We start from the raw sequence: 21,309 nt of genomic DNA on the forward strand, positions 1-21,309 counted from the left end.
CACATCAACGCACCAGAAACATCCATACCCACAGGCATCCCGCCCTCATCCTGAGGTCACCTCTGCAGAGTCAGGCGGCCTGCTGCTGAGTCAAACAGCACTCTGCCCCAGTCAGCTGCTCCTGGTGCCTTCTGCTGCCATTGCCGAGGCTGGGGAACTCCAGTGGCAAAAGTCCCGTACCCCTAATATACATGCAGATCATGTGATTCCGCTCAGTATAAAATTTGCATAGGTTGTTGTCAAGAGGGTGGTGTTCCTGGAAGTTGTGACCTCAGACTCCCCTATGGTAATGGCAGGCCTGGAATGATCCGCTGGGCTGGCCCCACCAGAACAGAAATAAATAAGTACATAGGCAGGCAAATAAATAAAGAGATGGCTTAGAATTGAAGAAGCTTGTAATGCCCATACTAGGAAGGATGAGGCAGAAGGATCACATAGTTGGCTGCCAGCCTGAGCTACAGAGTGAATTTCGGGTCAGCCTGGACTATAGTGTTGAGACCATCTCAAGATAAAAAAAAACAAGGAAGGGGTGTAGGTGAAGAGGCCATGGTCATGAAGTTACCAGCCAGCCTGGCTTGTATCTCCTGGATAGTTCGTGTGTCTGATTTTCTTCTCGGCTCACCCTTGCAGACCCCCAGGCCCTGCAGCTTTGTACCGTGAGTTCTATTATCTTCTAGAACCCAACAAGCTTCCCAGGGCATGCTGGGGTTTCCTCAGATACATATAATATCTATAACTTATATACATATAAAAATAGATTAAATTTCTACCTGTTAGCACTCATGAAATGATATACTAGTGTCTGATGAAATTTGCTAATAACAATACTATTTTATTGCTTAAAAAAATGGATTCAGAGCTGGAGCAGTGGCTCATGGGACACAGCCCTTGCTGAATAAGGGTGAAAGCCTGAGTTTGGACCACGGAGCCTACAAAAAGAGCTGAGTGTAGCCTTACACTGGCCTGTAACCCCAGTGCTGTGGAGAACAGAGAGAGGAAGATTGCTGCCAGTTTAGCTCCAGATTCAGTGAGACTTATCAAAGGGGTAAGGGGAGTGGTCGAGAAAGACACCTGACATCCTCTGGCCTCCATGAACAGGCACACACACCCGCCAACACACACACATATCATATGTACTTCATATGCCATATATATGTACACCATATATTCATACAGACATACACATACAAAAAACTTTTTAAATCCACCTGCCATCAGCTGTCTTCCAGAACAGTATCCCAGACAGTGCAAACTTGCTTAACTGCCCACACAAAGAGACAATCACTGAAGGATGCTATAGCACCAACTCCTGCCTAGTAGCTCCTAACAGTGGGTGACAGAAAGGCTCGTCACCAAGTCACCCAAATTGCATTTTTTTTTCTTTTGTGATTGTGACTCGTGTATCCAAGGCTAGCCCTTCTAGGACCTCCTCATACCAGACCTGTATCTAGGACCTCCTCATACCAGACCTGTATCTGCTGCTGGACTCGGTTTTCCTCCTAAACTTATTGTTCCTCCTCCTGTGCACGCTATAGACCCTGTGTTGGTTTTCTGGCCCTGCTCCTGTCTTTGCTCACAGGAGACTTCACCAGTGACAGCAACCACCCCTCTCCTGGCCTGGCTGGGACCAGCTCCTGGAGGTCCTTCCCTGCCTCTCCACTTTGGTCTCTGACTTCCAGGCAAGACATGTGGGGGGCTGTGGAAAACATGGACTCTGAGGATAAACATAACTCCTGGACTTTGTTTTGTTTTTATTCTTTTTTTAAAAATATTTATTTAGTTATTATGTATACATTATTCTGTGTATGCCTGCAGGCCAGAAGAGGGCACCAGACCCCATTACAGATGGTTGTGAGCCACCATGTGGTTGCTGGGAATTGAACTCAGGACCTTTGGAAGAACAGGCAATGCTCTTAACCTCTGAGCCATCTCTCCAGCCCTGTTTTGTTTTTATTCTTTGAGACAGTGTCTCATGTAGCCCAGGCCTGCCTCAAACTCCTGATCCTCCCGCCTCCACCTGCAAGTGCTACGATTATGGGCATATGCTACCACACCTGACTTTTGTTTCTGTTCTGTTACTGTTTAAAACGAGATAATTGTTTTTATTTTGTGTGTGTGTGTGTGTGTGTGTGTATCTATCACATATGTACCACATGCATGCAGTATCTGTGGAGGCCAGAAGTGGGAATGGCATCTCGGAGCTAGAGCTAAAGGCCGTTGTAAACCCCAGACATGGGTGCAAGAAACCAAACATGAATCCAACAAAAGCAGGAAGTGCTCTTAACCACTGAACCATTCCTCCAGTCCCTTGTTTTTGTCTTTTGAGACACTCTAATGTAGTCCAGACTGGCCTTGAACTCTTGATCCTCTACTTCCCAAGTGCTGGCATCACAGGCTGGTGCCACCACACTGGCTGCACACCTACTTTTGAATCCCAATGCTTTCCAGAGTGCTTTACCTCTACATAGACAATGAAAACAGTTCCAACCTGGACCGTTCGGTTAGGGCTGTATTCAACACCCAAGACCTGGAATGGTGCTGGGAAGTGTGGCAAATTACTATACAGTCCTTCCTGTCCACTAGTGTTTATACCACCCAGATGGTTCCAAAAGTCAAGGACACTGAGCCCTGGCCAGGCCCCTCCTGGCTCAGTCAGGAGGTTGCAATGGTGACATATGGACACCTGGCACTGCGGGAGCCATGCCAGTGCCAAATGGCTGAGAGTCCCCAGGCTGGCAAGCATAGTCGGGGTTGGAGAGCTGGTTCATGTCTCCCATAACAGACGCATGAGGACTACCTTCAGAGGCTAGAGGGTGGGGTCCCAAGTACCAAGCCAAACCTCTGTTTACTGCATCTTCACCCAGCAGGAAAGCCCATGTCTGGAGAGAAAGGCTGGCGCTGGTCCAGGAGTGCCAGGTCAGGTGTCCCACGGAACTCAGCCATCACTTGCTATATGCACGCTCTTCTCAGGGCCTAGCAGCTCCCTCAATATATGGTTTTTTTTCCTTTACCCCAAGCACAGATGAGGCACAGATGAGAGTGGGGACATTCTCATCCATTTAACACTGAACAGATACTTTGTGAATGTGTCGGGGGTGGGGGGTACTGAGCTCACCACCAGTGAGTCTCTCACTGAAGTTGGCGCTCTCCTTTTCGGCTCGACTAGCTAACCAGCAAGCTCTTGGGATCTACCTGTATTCATTGAACCCTGTGGTGATGTGATAAACATGCTGCCATGATGGCTTTTTCTTTAGGTTCTGGGGATCTGAACTCAGGCCATCGGTCTTGTGCCACAAGCGCTTACCAAATCTCCCCAGCCCTGAACAGATATGCCCCCTTCTCTCTCCCTCTCTCCCCTTCCCTTCTCTTTCCCCATCTCTTTCCATCTCCCTCCTCCTCCTCTCTCCTCTTACTCCCTTTCCTTCCCCCTGCCCCTCTCACCCTCTCCTTCTCTCCTACCTTTCCTCTCTCTCCCTCTTTCTCTTCTCCTTCTCTTCTTTGCTTTCTCTCTCTCCCCCCTGCCCCTCCAATCCTGCTCTCCCCTTTCCTGCTCCTCTCTGCCCTCCCACTCCTTCTCACTCTTTCCCTTTCCTTATCCTGTTTCCTCTCTCTCTCTCTCTCTCTCTCTCTCTCTCTCTCTCCTCCCTCCTTATCTTTCTCCTCCTCCCCTCTCCTCTCAGAAAGGGTTCTATCTAACTCTGGCTGGCCTGGAACACACTGCATAGACCAAGCTTGCCACAGACTTGCTCAAAGTAATCCTCCTGCCTCAGCTTCCCGAGTGCTGGGATTACAGACATGTATTACTGTGGTACCCTGCTTTGACAGTTTTGAGTACCTACTATGTGCCAGGAATAATCTAGGCCCTGGGAAACAACAAAAGTAAGCACACCTTTAGGAAGCATTTGACTTCTGTGTAGGATATGGACAGTAAAGCAAGTGTATGCTGGCAAGAGGTGAAAAGCATTTGGGGGAAGAGCAGCAGAGGGAATCCTATCTGCGGTCTCTACACTGCTGTATGGTAACCAGCTACTTTTTCAGATGAACAAAGGAAACACACTTGCCATGTGGTTGTGGCACACACCTTTGATCCTAGCACTTGGGAGGCAGAGGCAGGCAGATCTCAGAGTTTGAGCCTGGTCTACGGAGTGAGTTCCAGGACAGCTAGGACCACACAGAGAAATCCAGTCTTGAAAAACAAAAAAGAAAGCACACACTCTTCCTTGGCAGGAATGTCTGCTACCCCTCTAAGTTCAGGACGATGTATGACGACCCCAGCATGCCCCTCCTAGGTGGCACACTGGGAAAGCTCTCTGGGCAACATCCCCTCCTTCCTGTTGCTTCTTTGCCTTACATGACCCTCCCCTGGGTCTGGACACCAGGCCTTTGCCGAGTGCACTGGAGGCTTCTCTGCCTTCGGTGGTCACCCTCCCCTGGGTCTGGACACCAGGCCTTTGCCGAGTGCACTGAAGGCTTCTCTGCCTTCGGTGGTGACCCTTCTCTGGGTCTGGACACCAGGCTGAGTACATGGGAGCTTCGGTGGTTGGTAGTTTGGATTTTTCCATCCTTCACAGACACCTTCTCCAGTGACAAATGTTTTCAGTTCCCTGTCACTTCTAATTCAGAACTTACTTTCTATCTGGAATGTCCTGGAAAGTTATACCTTCGAGACTTACCTCCACAACAACCAAACACAGGCAAGTAATAGTCCCCAGGTATCCAGATTACCCCAAGGGACTCTCCATCTCTGACCCTACCGCCCCCTGCCCAGACCCCTGGATCATCTGCATTGGCCTGGGTAAAACCTCGGTCTAGTGCTCCAGAGCGAGCAGAACCCTGCACACACCTCCAGGCACCAGACACATCCTCTCACCCCCACAGTTAGGTCTCAGCTCTGCCTCTGGCTACCACTGTCTCTGAGCTCCTCTGGGGCGGGCAGGTCCAGATCTGCACCAGCCAGGGTGCTCCAGTGTCTATCCCATCCCCAAAGAGTGGACACTTAGCCTTCAGCTGTCAGAAAGCCCCCGTGAGTACACCTGCCCTTGCTCAGCATACAGGGGCAGGGGTGAAAGACAGAAAGGGGAGGGTGTGGGACCTACCCTAGACCTGAGCTGCCTTATGAATAAGCCAGCAGTCGGGCATGGTGGCCCCCACCTGTCATGTCAGCACTGGTGATGCTGAGGCAGGAGGATTGTCTCCAAAATAAATGAATAAATAACATGAAAATAAACATCTGTTTTAAGTAGGCCCCACCAGGGATTGTCCTCATATGTCAGTTCGTGAGGTTTTTATAAATGTATGACAGACAAATGGGAAACTTGGTTAATTATAGCCTTAACAAATTGCCTTTATTAAAAAGAAAAAAAATCATAAAATTAGGATTGTCCCCAAGGAGTGAACACAACCACAAACGCTCTCTTCACGGCAGGCAAGTAAGCCAGCTCCTCCCTCTCTGTCTGACCACGTCTCCCACCACAGGTCCTGTGGGCTTGTCACCTCGCTAGCCTGAGCCCAGCCAATCAGAAGTCAGCATTTCTGATGTCCCGCCTCCTCCGAGACTGACAAATGCATGCTCCGCCCCCACCCGCGCCACCTAGAGGGTGAGGAGCACAGGTGCAGCGTCTGCGCAGAAGGTGCAGGGTCAGGTGGATCTCTGCCGGTCGGCTGTGTGGGGTGATGCGGGGTGTTTTCTGGAGGGGAACTGTTACCAGTGCCGTCAACCTTGGTGCTCAGCTAGTTGTGTTGTAAATTATATCCCAGCTTTTTATTTTTTTAAAAAAGATTTACTTGGGGCTGGAGAGATGGCTCAGTGGTTAAGAGTACTGGCTGCTCTTTCAGAGGACCCGGGTTCAATTCCCAGCACCCACATGGCAGCTCACAACTGTCTGAAGATCCAGTTGCAGGGGATCTGACATCTTCACACCAATAAACAATAAAAAGAAAAAAAAAAAGATTTACTGCCGGGCGGTGGTGGCGCACGCCTTTAATCCCAGCACTCGGGAGGCAGAGGCAGGCGGATCTCTGTGAGTTCGAGACCAGCCTGGTCTACAAGAGCTAGTTCCAGGACAGGCTCCAAAACCACAGAGAAACCCTGTCTCGAAAAACCAAAAAAAAAAAAAAAAAAAAAAAAAATTACTAAGGGAAAATTGGCTCAGAAAAGTGATCAGAGAGCGTTGTCTATTTTTTCTTGGCCTGAGTTCTGGGATTCAAGGCATTTGTGTAAAACAGACTGGCCTTTAACTTGCAGTAATCCTCCTGCCTCTGCTTCCCAAATGCTAAGACTGCAAGCATGTGCCACCACACCTAGGCTCAGGAGAGAAAGAGAGAGAAAGAGAGAGAGAGAGAGAGAGAGAGAGAGAGAGAGAGAGATATCATGGTGGAGGAGAGAAAGGCAGAGGAATGCCACCTGAGAAGTGGGAGGAAGTCTTCCATGTTAGCTAGGATTTAGAGAACTCCTAAATCAGAGGCAGGCACCAGGAAGTACAGGAGGCTACATCTCCCTGTGGATGTGACACCTGCTTTGAAAACTCCAGGGGGCCTGCTTGGCCAAGGGAGGAAGTCACAGAGGGAGTCATAGTCCCTGCTTAGGGTTGCCTGAGAGGAGAGATCATATCAGTCATGGCCCCAAGAGGTCCACTCAGCAGGGGCTCAGTAGACTGAAGTAAGCCACACCCAAAGGCTACTGGGAGTAGTCCTGGGTTCCAGAGGCCTCACCCCTGAAGGATCCAAGTTAGCCCTGGTAGAACCAGCAGAAATCCCAAGATCCAAGACCCCCACGCACCCCCCACACCTTCACTTCTTGGGCCAGAGGCTCCAAGCCTCCAGACTGGCCTGTTTTATGGAGCCCACCAAGGCAGGCACTAGGAAGTACAGGAGGCTACAAATTCCTGGTCTGATGTCCAGCTCTGGTGTTACCTAGCAACCAGCCTGGGTTTTCCTCCAGCTCTTGTGTCACCTCTCACCTCTTCCTGGCTGCCTCTCTCCCCAGGGCTCCAGGCACCTTAGCTCCTGGTTTCTGGTTCTGCGGAATGAAGACTTAGCTTCCAGTGAGGCCCTGGTGCCTGAGGCAGTCAGCGTTCCAGGTGCTGCTGGGATTCGAAGTGCCTGGAACACCAGGAGGAGGAACAGCAAGGAGAGGCTGGCTTAGACCTGCCAGAGAGGGACAGGGGCCTTCTGGAACCCTTTGGTTATCCCCTATAGGAATAGGATACAGCAGCAAGCTCAGGTCTGGTCCTGGCTCTGTAACGGCCCTGCAACCAAGAACTCCCTGGGTCGTAGTAGCCTCTTCCCTAGAACGGACATTTGCTGTTTAATGTTTTACTCTTGGCTTTTTGTGGGGCCCACCACCCAGCTCCCAGATAAACCACACACAGAGGCTTATTAGTTATGAATGCCCAGCCTTAGTTTGACTTGCTTCTTCCCAGTTTTTCTTAATTTAAATTATCCCAACTACCTTTTGCCTCTGGGCTTTTATCTTTCTCTATGTATACCTTTCTTTCCTTCTTACTCCTTGGCTGGCTGTGGAGCTGGGTGGCTGACCCCTGACGTCCTCCTCTCCTTGTTCTCTCATTGCTCCTTTTTTCTTAGTTCTCCTTCTATTTATCCTCTCTGTCTGCCAACCCTGCCTTTCCTTGCTCCTGCCTTGCTATTGGTCATTCATTGCTTTATTAGACCATCAGGTGTTTTAGACAGGCAAAGAACCACAGCTTCACAGAGTTAAACAAATGCAGCATAAACAAAAGCAACACACCTAAAAATCATATTCCCCAACAGACATACAGTTGCTAGCCCACCTTCCCGCCCGCCCGCCCGCCCGCCCGCCCGCCCGCCTGCCTGCCACTGTGACAAGGATGTAACCAGAGCTCCTCATCCTCCTGGCCCCCTAGGAGATGGGACAGAAAGAACATGGGTTGCCATGAATCATGGTGGTGTTGGTAGCATATGTGGAGGGCTGGCTACATGTCAAGCCCAATCCCAGGCACTAGGCACTCTCTTTAATCCTAAGAGCCCTAACTAGGCAAGGCCATCACTGCCCACAGCAACATTAAGATCATTAAAGCTAGTGAAGTCCTCCAGAGAATGCATGTCCGCCCAAAGCAGAGGTTCTCAACCTGTGGGTCGCGACCCCATTGTGGGTTGTATATTGGGTATTTGTTATGATTCATAACAGTAGCAAAATTACAGTTATGAGCTAGGCAGTGGTGGTGCCCGTCTTTAATCCCAGCACTCAGGAGGCAGAGATAGATCTCTGTGAGTTTGAGGCCAGCCTGGTGTACAGAGTGAGTTCTAAGACAGCTAAGGCTACATAAAGAAACCCTGTCTCAAAAAAAAAAATTACAGTTATGAATTAGAAAGGAAAATAATTTTATAGTTGGGGTCACCACAACATGAGGAAGTGTATTAAAGGGTCACAGCATTAGGAAGGTTGAGAACCACTGATCTAAGGTAAGGTACACCCTTGGACAAAATTCCCCTGAAGAACTCTCAGGTGGAGAAAAGGACCTTGCTAGAAATCTAGCCTGAGTTTATTATTCTTTCCAGCTTCTGTGTGGCTTGGTAAAAATTGGTTACCTTCTCTGGGCTTTCATGCCCACATTACTTGACTTCCATGGCTCAGGTTCCTTCCTTCAAAGCCAATTGCTGAGGGTCTCAGCACCCCACTCTCTCCTTCTCTGGGCTGAGGACTCCATGACGGCAGATATCTCCGGTTCTCCTCCCCACCCCAAGGAAGGTCTGTTGATGCATAGTCTGTGTCCTCATCCCAAAGTCAAGCATGGCTTATACCTGTAGTCCCAGCACTTGGGAGGCTGAGTATGGCCACAAGTTCAAGGTTAACCTGGAAAATCTAGTGAGTTCCAAGGCCAAGCAGGCCTATAGAATGGGACTTTGTCTCAAAACAAAACAGTGCCCCTCAGCATCAATCCCCCTGCAGGTGACCTGACATCTTCAAACTTTTCAGCAATTAGGGGCACCATTCTGCCTGCTCTGTGCCCCTTGTCCCAAAGGGAACTTCCCAAACTGCTACACTTCTTTCACCCAGTATGTGAGTTAAGCTTTTGTGATTACTATCCCCTGCTGCATGCCTCCCCAAAGGTCTGTCCAGGCCCTCAGTCCTGTCTCTGAATGTTCAGTGGGGGTTCCTCTGGGGTGCCATTTCCTGATGGGAAGCCCTCTGTGCCATCCTCTCAGCCCCTCCCCATCTCTGTCTGTCCCATCCATGACCCAGGAGCTGGACAGGCTTGGCAAGCACTCTGTCACTGAGCCCCGCCCTCAACCCCACAGTGAGGGGCTTTTATTCCTGGCTCTACGGGTTGGGGGTGGGGTAGGAAAAGAACTTGGATGATGAAATTGGGGTCCTCTGGAGACCCTGAGTATGCCTGTGTCTCTCTGAGGTGCTGGGATAGCTACGTATTACTCTTGTCCCCTCTACTCTGTCTTGTGTCCCCCATACTCTTCAGATGCCATCTCGTCCCCAGTAGATGGCTCTGGGTAGCCTGAGATCACATGCAGACACAGGTCTCTTCTTCCAGCAGTGGGCAGCTCCCAAGATGGCTCTCTGGTCTTCAGATCCTGCATCATGCTCCCTTCCACTGCCTTTTGTTTAGTTTTTTGAGATAGGGTTTCTCTGCGTATGTAGCCTTGGCTGTCCTAGAATTTGCTAGTAGACCAGGCTGGCCTTGAACTCACAGAGATCCATCTGTCTCTCCCTCCCGAGTGCTGGGATCAAAGAGATGTGTCACCACTGCCTGGTGGTGCCCTCCCTTTTGAGTGATGTGTTTCTGACAGAGGCACAAAGCAAAGCTTCCAAGATTTGGTTATGAAAGTTTCTCATTCACTGCACCCTCCCTCTGGCTCTTACCTGCTTCCAAATGTAGGTTAAGCCCACTGCCATTTTGGGATCCCTCTGTGAAGAAGCCAACATGGCAAGAAAATACACCAGGGGAGGCCACTGACCAACAGCCATTGTCAGAATGAAGCCCCCATCCAATAATAGGGAGACTCAGGCTTGTCCTTTCCCAATAGTCCTGGAGAGGGTGGCAGCCAGACAGCTTGATGGTAGCCTGAGAGAGACCCTGAGCCAGACGACCCACCAAGCCCCTCCTAGATTTCCGACACACTGAACCTGTGAAAGAGAAGGATGCAAACCTCTGCGATCAAGTTAGGTCATCAAGCAGTTCTAGATGATGGCCTTCTCCTCAGCTAACTGACGGCCTTGCTAATAGTGAGGTTTCCGGTCCTTGCTCTTGCCACTTTCTTCTCCACTGTCAGTCAGCCATCTCTTCCTGCCCCTAAACTGAGATCTCCCTGGTGTCCCCGGTCTCCACACTCTCCTAAGCATTGCCCAGCCATAGCCGTGGATGATCCCCAAGATGATCCCCCCACCTCACCACTAGACTCAGCTCCACTCCTCTGGCTCCTGAATGAATATTTTATCTGGATGTTACTCTAGCAACCCAAGTCAGTCTCATCACTGCCTTGCATCATCTGGGTACCTGCTTTCTATCAGCACTAGAGCTCTCCTAGGAATGGGGTCTACAGCCTCCTGCCATTCTCCAGGGCTCTCTTCACGTCCCATTAAGTCTCTAGCCCTGGTTTTTAAGACGTCTTATATCAATGAATCCAAAGACCCCGTATTTCCTATGGAGCCTCCTTGGTCTCTTTCCTGCCTTCAGCCCCATTCCGCTCTAGCAGACGGATCAGGGTTTGGAAACCAATTCCACGTGCTCTCCCTCAAAGTTCTCACGAGTCTGCCTGCTTCCCCGACCTCAGATCTCTACCCCGAAGAACTGTTAACACTAGGGAGCAGTTAAAAGCTGCCAGCGCTCCAGATGTTTGCCTACGGGCAAATGTTGGAGATGACACATCTGCCTATGGCCGACCACTCATCAGCAGAAGAAGATGAGTTAGTGACATACCTCAGTCCGGTGAACACCCAGGGAATTCGGCAGCCAGGAAAAAGCCAATCTTACAAACTTGCTTACTGCCCGACTCCAGAGACCTCGACAGCAGCCCTAAAGTGACAAACTTCAGGAAGTGTGGGACGGATTGGCAGCTGTCCAGATCAAGAGGGACAGGAGGGGGCTCTAAGGGACAGCCTTAGCGACAGAGATGTTTGTTGCAGCATCATGGTCTTGGTTGAGATAGCTGTTAGATGCTCTGAGGTGTCATCACTGAGAGAACTTAGGCTGTGAGGACATGGGACCTATGTGTAGCACTTCTTACAATGGCATGTCAATCTAAAATTATCTCAAGCCCCAAAAAAGGTTAGGAATTTTTTTTTTTTTTAAGCAGGAAGTAGTTTATATGTAGCAAGTTCCAGGACAGCCAAGCACCAGGGCTACATGGTAAAGTGAGAAAGAGGTAGGCAGATCTCTTTGAGTTCAAGGCCAGCCTGGTGTACATATCAAGTTTCAGGCCAGCCAAGGCTACATAGTGCGACCCTGTCTTAAAAAAGTGGCTTGGAGATGCTCCATGTCGGGCTGGAGAGATAGTTTAGTGGTTAAACACTGACTGCTCTTCCAGAGGACCCGGTTCAATTCCCAGCATCTACATGGCAGCTCACAGCTGTCTGTAATCCCAGTTCCAGGGGCCTGAGAGCCATGGCAAAAACACAAATGTACATAAGATAAAAATAAATATTTTTTTAAAAAAATGGCTCGGGTTACATAGAATTCAATTTACAACTTAGAGGCACATGGAATCCTAAAACAATGTGGAAAAAAGACGAAAGAATCCAGTGTGGTGTGGTGCTCGTGGGAGGTTGAGGCAGGAAGATCATAGGTTAAGGCTACCCAAGGTTACATGTGGAGAGTCTGTTTGAAAATACAAAATACACAATAAAAATGAATGTGAATTGAATGAGAAAACTCAACACTGCTCCTTACCCACTCTATGGTTCGTATCTAAAAACCAATGCCGCCCCTTTACCCTGTCAGGAAGGCGGGCACCTGCAGAAAGCAAGCAGACAGAGGACCGCCTGCCTTGCTCGCTGACTCAGCTTCTGGGCACACATGGAATAAGGTTGAGTCCAGAGGGTCGTAGGTCCTTCCTTCTGCCCTCAGAGAAGCTGTGGGAAGGAGCAGGGAACTCAAAAAGAGGAAGGGGATGAATGGGGCTAGGGAAGGTCTTCAAGACAGAGTGTCCAAGCTTAGGGACTGAGTGACCACAAAGAGGAAGTCAAGGAGAGTGACCTCTGTCCTGTGGCCATGTCCTGCTCTGTCTCCTTGATATTCTCTGTACCCCCAAGCCTTTGGTGTGTGTTGTGAGTGCATACGTTGTAAGTGTGTTTTATGTACTGTGTATGTGTGTTTTGTGGTGTGTGTGTGTGTGCGTGTGTGTGTGTACTAACGCCCAACACATCAGTCCCAACCAGAGACACCTTCATCCCGCGAAGGTCACATCTTGCCTCAGCACCACATTCCAGCTCCCAGGGAAATGGCTGCTCTGAATGGTGTTTAAACTTGCAGGCCAAGACCATCTTCCCAGGTCCTCTGGCAAGGTGTCAGACAAGACACAAAGGTGCAGGGGTCACTGTCAGGGACTGGGGTGTGCTTCAGGATAGAGGCTTGCCAGCCTGCTTGAGGACTTGAGGTCATCCCTAATTTTAAAGACGTTTTGTGGTTCTGTATCAAACTCAAGGAACAGCAGCCAGGCAGGGTAGCGAGTAACAGTATCCGGGTACTTGGAAGTAGAGCAGGGGTGTCGGAGGTCAAAGTTATTCTCAGTTACACAGTGAGCTCAAGGCCAGCCTGTGCTGTAGGAGACCCTGTACCCAAACCTCATCAGCTGTGTGAGGTGGCACATGCCTTTAATCTCAGGAGGCAGAGACAGGTGGATCTCTATAAGTTTGAGGCCAGCCTGATCTATATAGTAAGTTCTAGACCCTGTGTCAAACAAAAACAAAACAAAAATCCACAAAATATCAACAAGAAAGAATGAAAAAAGAGATTCCTCAGTTACAGAGACCATGAAAAGCAAGGTAAAAGAAAGGAAAAAATGGCCCAAAGACACGACCCCAGTGGTTCTCAATCTTCCTAATGCCACGACTCTTTAATATAGTTCCTTCTGTTGTGGTGACCCCCAACCATAAAATTATCTCATTGCTACTCCTTAACTGTAACTTTGCTACTACTATGAATCATAATGTAAATATCTGATAAGCAGGATATTTGATCGCAAGCCCCGTGAAAGGGTCAGTCAACCCCAAGGGGTTCACGAATCACATGCTGAGAACCACTGACATCCCTAGTTAGTGACTAACTGATCGTTCTTGGTTTCTGAATGTCAGCGGACTCTGAACATATGAAAAGTCCAGATTTCTTGTAGTGTAAGAAATGCAAAATAAAATGAGCAGTGAGAGCCCCTGCCGCCTACTCCAAGGGGGAAATGCCCCCAGTTATGAATATTTTAGCATGTTCGGTCCTCAGTCCAGGAGCCTTGAGGCCCATATGCCCCTGGGGGAGAGGCAAAGTGCTGTAATCTCCCGAATTTTGTTGATCTGTGCTGCAGAACACTTGCAGACTCATAAAGGCAGCTGCAGTACGGCAGATAGCCCTTCCCTTGACCAGTGTGAGATGTGCTCAGTCCTCTGACATTTTAGTGGATATTGCTCACAGATTGTACATTTTCTCTCATGGCTTCAGTACAATCAGCAAAGTTAGGAAAGTAGCATCGACCAGTTCCTACTACCTAATCCTTAGACCTCATTCAGACCCACCCAAGTGTTCTAACAGGGTTTATTTATATTTATTTAGTTATATTTTTATTTTGAGACAGGATAGCTTTACATACCCCTGGTTGTACTGGAACTCACTGTGTTGTAGACCAGGTTGGCTCCAAACTCACAGAGATCTTCCTGCCTTTACATTGTGAGTGCTGGGATTAAAGGCGTGCAGCACATTTATTTATTGACTTAACTATTTATTTATCTCTGTGCCGGTGTGAGTACACACATCCCACGGTGCATACCAGAAAGGGGACAACTCTTTCCGCCACAGGCTCTGGGAATCAATCTCGGGTCATCAAGCTTGTGTGACAAGTGACTTTGAACCTGCTAACCATCCTGGGGGCCCTTCTTTATTTTGAGACAGGATGTCTCACTCTGAAGCCAGGCTGGCTTCAAGTTTGTGAAGTCGCTCCTACTTCGGCCTCCCCAGGGCTGGGATTACAGGTGTAAGCCGCTGTTACATAGCACAAAGATGCAAGCAAGACCTTTTGCTTCCATGTGTCTAGTCTCCTTCAATATCGTAGAATTAATTTTTTTCCCTTTTTGTATTGCTGGCAATCAGATGAAAGGCCTCCTACACGCTAGGCAAGCCCTCCACCACCAAGCTACGCTTTCAGCTCTTCAGTCTTTCTTTGGCTTCCATGGCCTTGACTTTCATGAAAAACGCGGTTAGTTAATGTGTAGGAAGGCCCTCATTTAGAACTTGTCTGATGTCATCTGAAGGTCTGACTCAGGACCTGAAATGGTGGCTCACACCTATCTCTCAGTGCTGTGAGATAGAGGCCAAAGAACCAGGAATTCAAGGCTAGTCTCAGCTATGCACTAAGTTCAAGGACAGCCTGGGCTACAAGAAACAACGCCTGTCGTCTCCACGGCTTGTTTGATGTAGAGCCATTGGGTTGGAATGGTTCTGCTTGGGTGGCCTCACAGAGAGGGTGACAGTAGAAAGAAAAAGAAAAAAATGTGACTCAGACTTTGAGGCGCGGGGTGGGCGACAGTTACTAAAAGACCTGGAGTTTTGTGTCCTGAAGACAGTGGGAGATTTCAGGAATTGGGATCCAGAATTGGGAGAATTCAAACCCAGGATGGGTATGTTTTTCAAGGCTAGGTGGTCTTTGCTTCAAGTGGGACCTGGTCGTGCATGCCTGCAATCCCAGGACTGAGGAAATAGAGGCATGAGGACCAGCCTCAGTCATAGAGTGGCCCTGTTTCAAATGCCCTCCCCAATAAAAAAGTGTAGGAGGGAAAGATGGGTGTCCAAGCAGTGCAAAGAAGCCGGCGTGATGGCGGAGTCAGGGTGAGCTCCCACCCTGGGGCTGCATCTCAACCCTGCATGTGCCTGTCCCTGAGTCCCCATCCTTGGGCTTCCCAGGTCCCTGTGTTGAATTTGGCTGGGATGTCATCTCTTGCAGTAGAGAGTTGGGGCCAGTATAGAACTCTCCCTGTAAGGCGGGCAGAAGTGTGACCGTTTGGGGCAGATGAGGAGCCAGCATCCATAATGATCCAAGATGGCTGTCTGGTTGGTGGGACTTGAGCATAATTGGAATGGTGAGTCTCTGGGGGGTGGGGTGGGGTTGACATCACCGAGCATGGAGGCTGGTGAACACAGTCTGTAGGTCAGGGAGTGAGAAGGCATGGGCTATTGGAGGAGATGAAGGAGAAGACAGACACAGAGTTGATAGGGTGAGTAGGCTGGGGTAGCCCTACAATTGTGTCCCTCTCCCAGTCAGCAGATGAAGACAGAGTTTTCAATTACAGTCCCCTTGTAGAGAATGTCAGGGGATCATGTTGCCAGTGAGAGGGTCCAAAAAGCCCCCATGATGATCTCTTTGACTATCTAAAACAAACAAACAGACAAGCAAACAGGGATTCATATAGCTCAGGCTGGTCTCAAACTTCTGATGACTTTGAATTTATCACCCTCCTGCTTCCTCCTCTGCTAGAGTTAGAGGTGCGTGCCACCACACCCGTTTCTGGGGCGCTGGGAATGGAAGTCACTCTACTTATCGAGTTATGTCCTCAGCCTAACGTGTCTGGTCTTTGAGGCCCTCTGTAGCTTTTGATGCCCAGATCTCTAGTTGAAGGGAACTGTATGTCTGGTTTTACCCATCAAATGACATGCCCATTGAGAGGGTAACATCCCCTGGGTGCTTCCCCTTAGACGGTGGCTCTGTCGGTCAGAGCCCCTGGATATTCCATAGGCACTGCTCCCAACCTACCCTGCCTACCCACTAATGACACATGACACTTGCAATGACTTTACACTGGTTTTATTGCAGTCGAATACACATAACACAAACACTGCCATTTTTTTGGTGTATTAGCGCATCCCACACCGCCAATCTCTGGAAGGCTTTCATATTTAAGATTGAGGCTCTAGCAGTTGAACACTTGTTTGCCGTTCTCCACATCCAGGCCCAGGTAGCCAGGATTCTATTTTGCCTGCACAGATTTGACTATTCTAGGTACCTCGTATAAATAGAACCATGCGACATTTGTGTCTGTGACTGGCTTATCTCACTCAGTGTGATGTCTTCAAGGGTCATCCATGTGGCAACACAGGCCAGAACTTCCTCTTCAAGCCTCAGAACTATCCCATTGCCTATACATTATGATTATCCATTCATCTATCTGTGCGTGGACATTCAGGTTGCTCCCATTTTGTGGCTACTGCAAATAGTTATGAACACTGGTACACAAATACTACCAGCCTCTAGTTTCCATCCTGTTTGAAACGAGTCCCCCTATATAGCTCTGGCTACCCTGGAATTCACTATGTAGATCGGGCTGACTTCTAATTGCCAGCCATTCTCCTGCCTCTGCCTCTAGAGTGTTGGGATTAAGGACATGCGCTAGCACACCTGGGTTGCTTTCAATTCCTTTGGCTATACACCTAATGGTGGGATTTCAGAGTCACATGGAAATGCTGCATTCAACTTTTTGAGAAGTCACCAAATTGTCACCAAAGTTGTGGTTTTAAGCCACTGAAATTTAGGGCTTGTGGTATTATAGGGATAGTCTTTACTATTGGGATCAACGCTGCATCTCAGCCTAGAATGTCTATGACCAAAGCGAGAGGTGTAGAAGCCTGTATTCACTGCTGTTCTGTTGTGGCCAGTACAACAGAATCAGTCTAAGAGAGGAAACGTGTTGAAGTATGAGTAGTCTCATGTAAATTTATAATCCTATAACTTAATTGTTTTTCGCTCGATTATACTTTCATCTATAATAGTGCCTGTTTTTTTCCCTAATTACGACCACAGAGCAGATAATAAATACTTTATTTGTCAAAAAAAAAAAAAGAGGAAATGTGTACCTCAGCTCACTGTTTCTGGGGGTTTAGCCCATGCACACGGACCAACTGTGAGGTTGAACACATGGTAGCAGGTGCAGGTGGTAGAGGAGGCTACCGGCCTCATAGCAGCCCAGAAACAGGACAAGGACCAGATAGCAGCCAGGGCAAGATAGAGCTTCTCAGGAAATATCCTCAGTGGCATGCTTCCTTCAGCTAGGCCCTACCTCCTGCAGGTTACCTCCAAAAAGGCAGAGGCAGGTGGATCTCCTTGTGTTTGAAGTCAGCCTGGTCTACATAGTGAGTTCTAGGACAGTCAGAGCTACATGTTTCAAACATAACCAAAACAAAAAACAAAAACAAAAACCCAAACCACCTGAAGAGGACCAACCCTTTAATGTACAAGCCTTTATGAGGGACACTTCATATTCAAACTATAATAGAGCCTATTTGAGTTGAACCCCGAGGATCATCCAGCATTGATGTGCTACCTCTCTGTACTGAAGACATCCATGGGTGTCTAGAATCACTAGTGGAGTCCATGAATTCTCACTGGTCAGCCATGCCCTAACGGTATGTGGGCCTTGTGAAGCTAGCAACAAAGACATCCAAGGTCACGTGCTTTTATGACTCCCAGTGACATCACCATCAGCACTGGATACAGACTTCCATTTGGCCCTCTTGGTCAAGGTTGGCGTCTGGGAGGCCACTGTGATGAGCCAACCTGAGTCAAATGAACCTTGCCCTAACTCTTGCTCTGCCTCGTCCCCAGTCTGACAGGCTTTTTAAAAAGATCACGTTTATGGATGTTTCCCCTGCATCTTCGACTGCGCACCATGTGGCACACAGTGCCATCAGAAGCAAGGCGCTGGGTCCCCTGAACTGGAACTGGGGATACAGACAGTTGTGAGCTGCAGTCTGGGTGCTGAGAATTAAACCCAGGTCCTCTGGAAGAGCAACGAGTGCTCTTGACTGCTGAGCCATTCTCCAGCCTCAGGATGGGCTTTTCATTCGTGGTACTGAAGACTGAACCTAGGACTTGGTGATTACCAGGCAAATTCTCTACCAGCAAGTTTCACCCTGAGTCTTCACTGGAAAATTGGGACAATACAAGTCACTTGACGAGGTGGCATGGACAAGGGAAACGTGTCATGTCTGGTGGCTGCTCCTTGGCGGTAGTGCCATAAAACTCTTGATGAAGTTGAGTCCTTTCTCTTAAATAGCCTTGTTTTAGTCAAGCTGGGAGCACCGTTTGGAGGGGCTGTGGATTTGGATTTGGACGCAGGGTGTGTTGTTTGGAGACCTGCTTCAGCATTGAAATAAGTGTGACAAAATGGGTGTGGGAGGCGCAGCCCAGGACACTGGGGCACAGCAGAAGGTCCGGACTGATGAGGCTGTCCAGTGGCGGGAGGGAGGAGCTAGCCGAGGAGGCTGGGAGTCAGGAGATCCAGCGCCAAGCTCCAGTGATGGTAGCTGGAGATGTGAGCACTACACAGCCGGAACCCTGAGCGCACCCCCTCCTTGAGGGATCCAGGTCTAGTGCAGATCTGCAGAGAATCTGGCAGCTGGAAGGGGCCTCCAATGTCATTTAGTTCAACCTCTCACCTCTTCAGATCTTTCCAGAGCCCACCTGAGGGCACCCAAGTCTTCTTGGACACATCAAGGTACGGGAAGCTCACTCCCTTCTAGGCAGCCCACCCCACGACAGTGCTCGAGCCCCTAAGGTGGCCTCGAGGCGCCAGGCTCTTCGACCTTGGCCGTGTGCAGCCGTCTGGCCACCGCGGCACCTGGCTGGGGGTGGCGACGCGGCTGGGCAGGCGCTGCTGTCCCCAGCCCCAGTGCTGAGGCGCGCAGAGCGCAGTGGGCTCTGGTGGAGGTCGGGAGAACTGCAGGGCGAAGGCCGCCGGGGGCTCCGCGGGCGGCGTGGGGGGAGGCACTTGACACCGGCCCGGGAGAGGAGGGGCCGCTGTCCCTGCGGCCAGTGCTGGATGCGGGGACCCAGCGCAGAAGCTGCGCCAGGTAGAGGGGCGCCGCGCGGTGGGGAGGCTGAGGCCAGGGGGCGACCCGAGGGGCACCGGGCGGCCGGGAGCTCAGCCCCGGCGGGGTGCCCGACCCGGAGCGCTGCGGCCGGGGCACGGCGGGGTCCCGAACCCGCTCCTCCCGCCGGGGGCGCTAGGACCGCCCGCCGCCCACGCCGCTCGCGCCGCGGCGCCCCGGGGCCCCCGGTGATGTCTCCCAGGCGGCTCCGCAGCGCCGGGGCCGGAGCCAGCGCGGCCACGGGGGGCGAGCGGCGGGCGGAGGCCTGGGCGGCAGGCGGCCGGAGGGAGGGAAGGAGGAAGGCGGAGAGAAGGGGCGGGCGGGGGGGGACCCGGCGGAGGAGGCGGAGAGAGGGAGCGCGACAGCGACGGAGGGAGGGAGCGCGGCAGGCAGCGGGCGGGCCGGGAGGCGGCGCGGGCGGCGGCGCGAGCAGAGGACGAGCCGGGACGCGGCGCCGCGGCAGCAGGGCGAGCCGGGCCGCCCGACCCGCCGGGCCATACGGTAACCAGCGCGGCCCGCGGCCCCCGAGTTGGGAGGGTGGGCGGGCGGGAGGGCGCAGCGGGGCGGTGGGGAGCGCGGCTCGGAACCCGCAACTCGGTGCGCGGGGCGGGCGCTGCGGGCGCGGACGGCCCGGGCCGAGGGTTTGTTTATGTCCCCGCGGCTCCCCCGCCGCCCCTCTCCTGCGCGTCGCCTCCCCCGCGGACGCCCCTCGGCGCCCCCGCCCGGCCCGGGCTCAAGTTCAAGTCCGTACAATGCCGCGGGGGGCCTCCGCCGGCCTGCGCGCTACCCGACGCGCGCTGCCGCAGGGCCCCGCCGCCTCCGCCTTCCGGGCTCTGCCCCCGCCCCGGGGCCCTGCCAGGGCCTGCAGCCGTGCGCTGCGGGGCGCGGACCCGACCCGGAATCGGGCGGCGGGAGGGGGGCCGAGGGGGCGCGGGCGGGCGTCCGGGGAGCGCCGTGGCCACGGCAGAAAATGGCAGCCTGGCACGACCCGGGCCCCGCGCCCCGCCCCGCCCCTCCCCCGGGCCTGGAGGCCCCGCGCGGCGGGGGGACCCTGGAGGCCCCCGGCAGGGCCGAGGGGCGGCCAGGGCCCGCGCCGGGGAGCGCGGCGTCGCGATCTTCCCGCGGCCACCTGTGGCTTGGGGGTGCGGGGCGCCGGCGGGCCTGGGAGGGGCGCGCGCTTGGGGAGCGTGCCCGTTCGGGGGGCGCACGCTCCCGCGGAGGCCAGGCGGAACGGCGTGGAGGGGGGGGCGTCGAGCCCGGCTCCTCCCTGCCCCCGCTGCGGGCCGTGGGAGCGGGGCGGCGGTGGTGGCGGCGGCGGCGCCGCAGTGTGGGGGCGGGGCGGGAGTGGGCGAGGATCCCCGGGCCCGGCCGCGGAGGGCTGGAAGGTGCGGGGGCGGGAGCGGCGAGGCTGGAAACGACTCCGGTGGGGATGCCGGGGTCGCCCCCTGCAGCAGACTCCCCCTGCACACACTCACACGCACCCCCGCCGGGCCGCTGTAGACGTGTCCTTGAAAGCTTCGCATCTGCACAGTGAAGGACGAGGCCTCGCGGAGGCTGCGGATCGGGGGTCTCGGTCCCCACGTTGCCCACACCTCAGGAGACCCCGAGCCTCAGAGCGGCGCCGGCCGCGGTCCGTGTCCCGCCCTCACCCGGGCTCCCCACTCCAGGCCGTCAAGCCCTCCCTCCTCGTTGGCGCGGACCGAGCTGGCATGTGTCCAGGGCCCGCCCCCGGCCTCCCCCAGCCCCTCTTCGCGGGGCCCGCGGCCCTATGGCTGCCAAACTTCATTTTGCTTTTCTGGAGCCTGCCTTCTTGGGGGCACCCTCTCCCTTCGCTCCCCCCTCAGTTGCTTCCCCCTGTCTCCGTATCCCCTCCTCTCGTCTCTTCCTGCAAAGCCAGCTGAGTAGGTATGAGCACCCTGAGTGGGAATAGGTTCCCACTGGGTCTCAGGGCTCCCTTCTCGGGCTCCCAAGGGGAGCCCTCCGTGGCTGCACCTTGACCCAAGATGGCGTCTTGCACCCAGCTGGGCAGTTCTGGCCTGCATAGGGCTGGGGAGAAAGGGCAGGCTGGGGACCGCACAACTGCACTCTCTCAAACTAGAGGGGACAGGAGCCTTCGGGGAGGAGTATTCTCAGCCGGGTGACCCAGCTTGCCCCTCTATGCTGTGCCCAGAGACTGCCATCAGCATCCCCTGGGGACAGTTAGGTCTTCATGTTTCACCCAGGCCTGCCAGCGGCTGAACCTCCTCCTGGGCAGGCG

General features: G+C 52.4%; 1 protein-coding gene across 5 annotated transcripts in view; it reads left to right on the top strand.

Moving 5' to 3' along the window:
- Positions 1-21,309, top strand: part of LOC121439584 (DNA (cytosine-5)-methyltransferase 3A) — a 136,259-nt gene that overhangs the window by 8,863 nt on the left and 106,087 nt on the right. The window contains exon 1 of one of the 5 annotated variants that reach the window (XM_041640097.1): positions 18,329-18,679. The exons of 1 other annotated variant lie outside the window; for it this stretch is intronic. The gene's annotated coding sequence lies outside the window, so the exon portion shown is untranslated. Of the gene's footprint in view, positions 1-18,328; positions 18,680-18,892; positions 19,035-19,429; positions 19,554-21,309 lie in introns of those variants that run through there. 3 more of the 5 variants (XM_041640096.1, XM_041640100.1, XM_041640095.1) reach the window with 3 other exon arrangements.

This window comes from Microtus oregoni, unplaced genomic scaffold (assembly GCF_018167655.1).
Source record: "Microtus oregoni isolate MIOR12 unplaced genomic scaffold, Mior012 000062F_ref0000492, whole genome shotgun sequence".
In the NCBI taxonomy this organism is placed as follows: Eukaryota; Metazoa; Chordata; class Mammalia; order Rodentia; family Cricetidae; genus Microtus; species Microtus oregoni.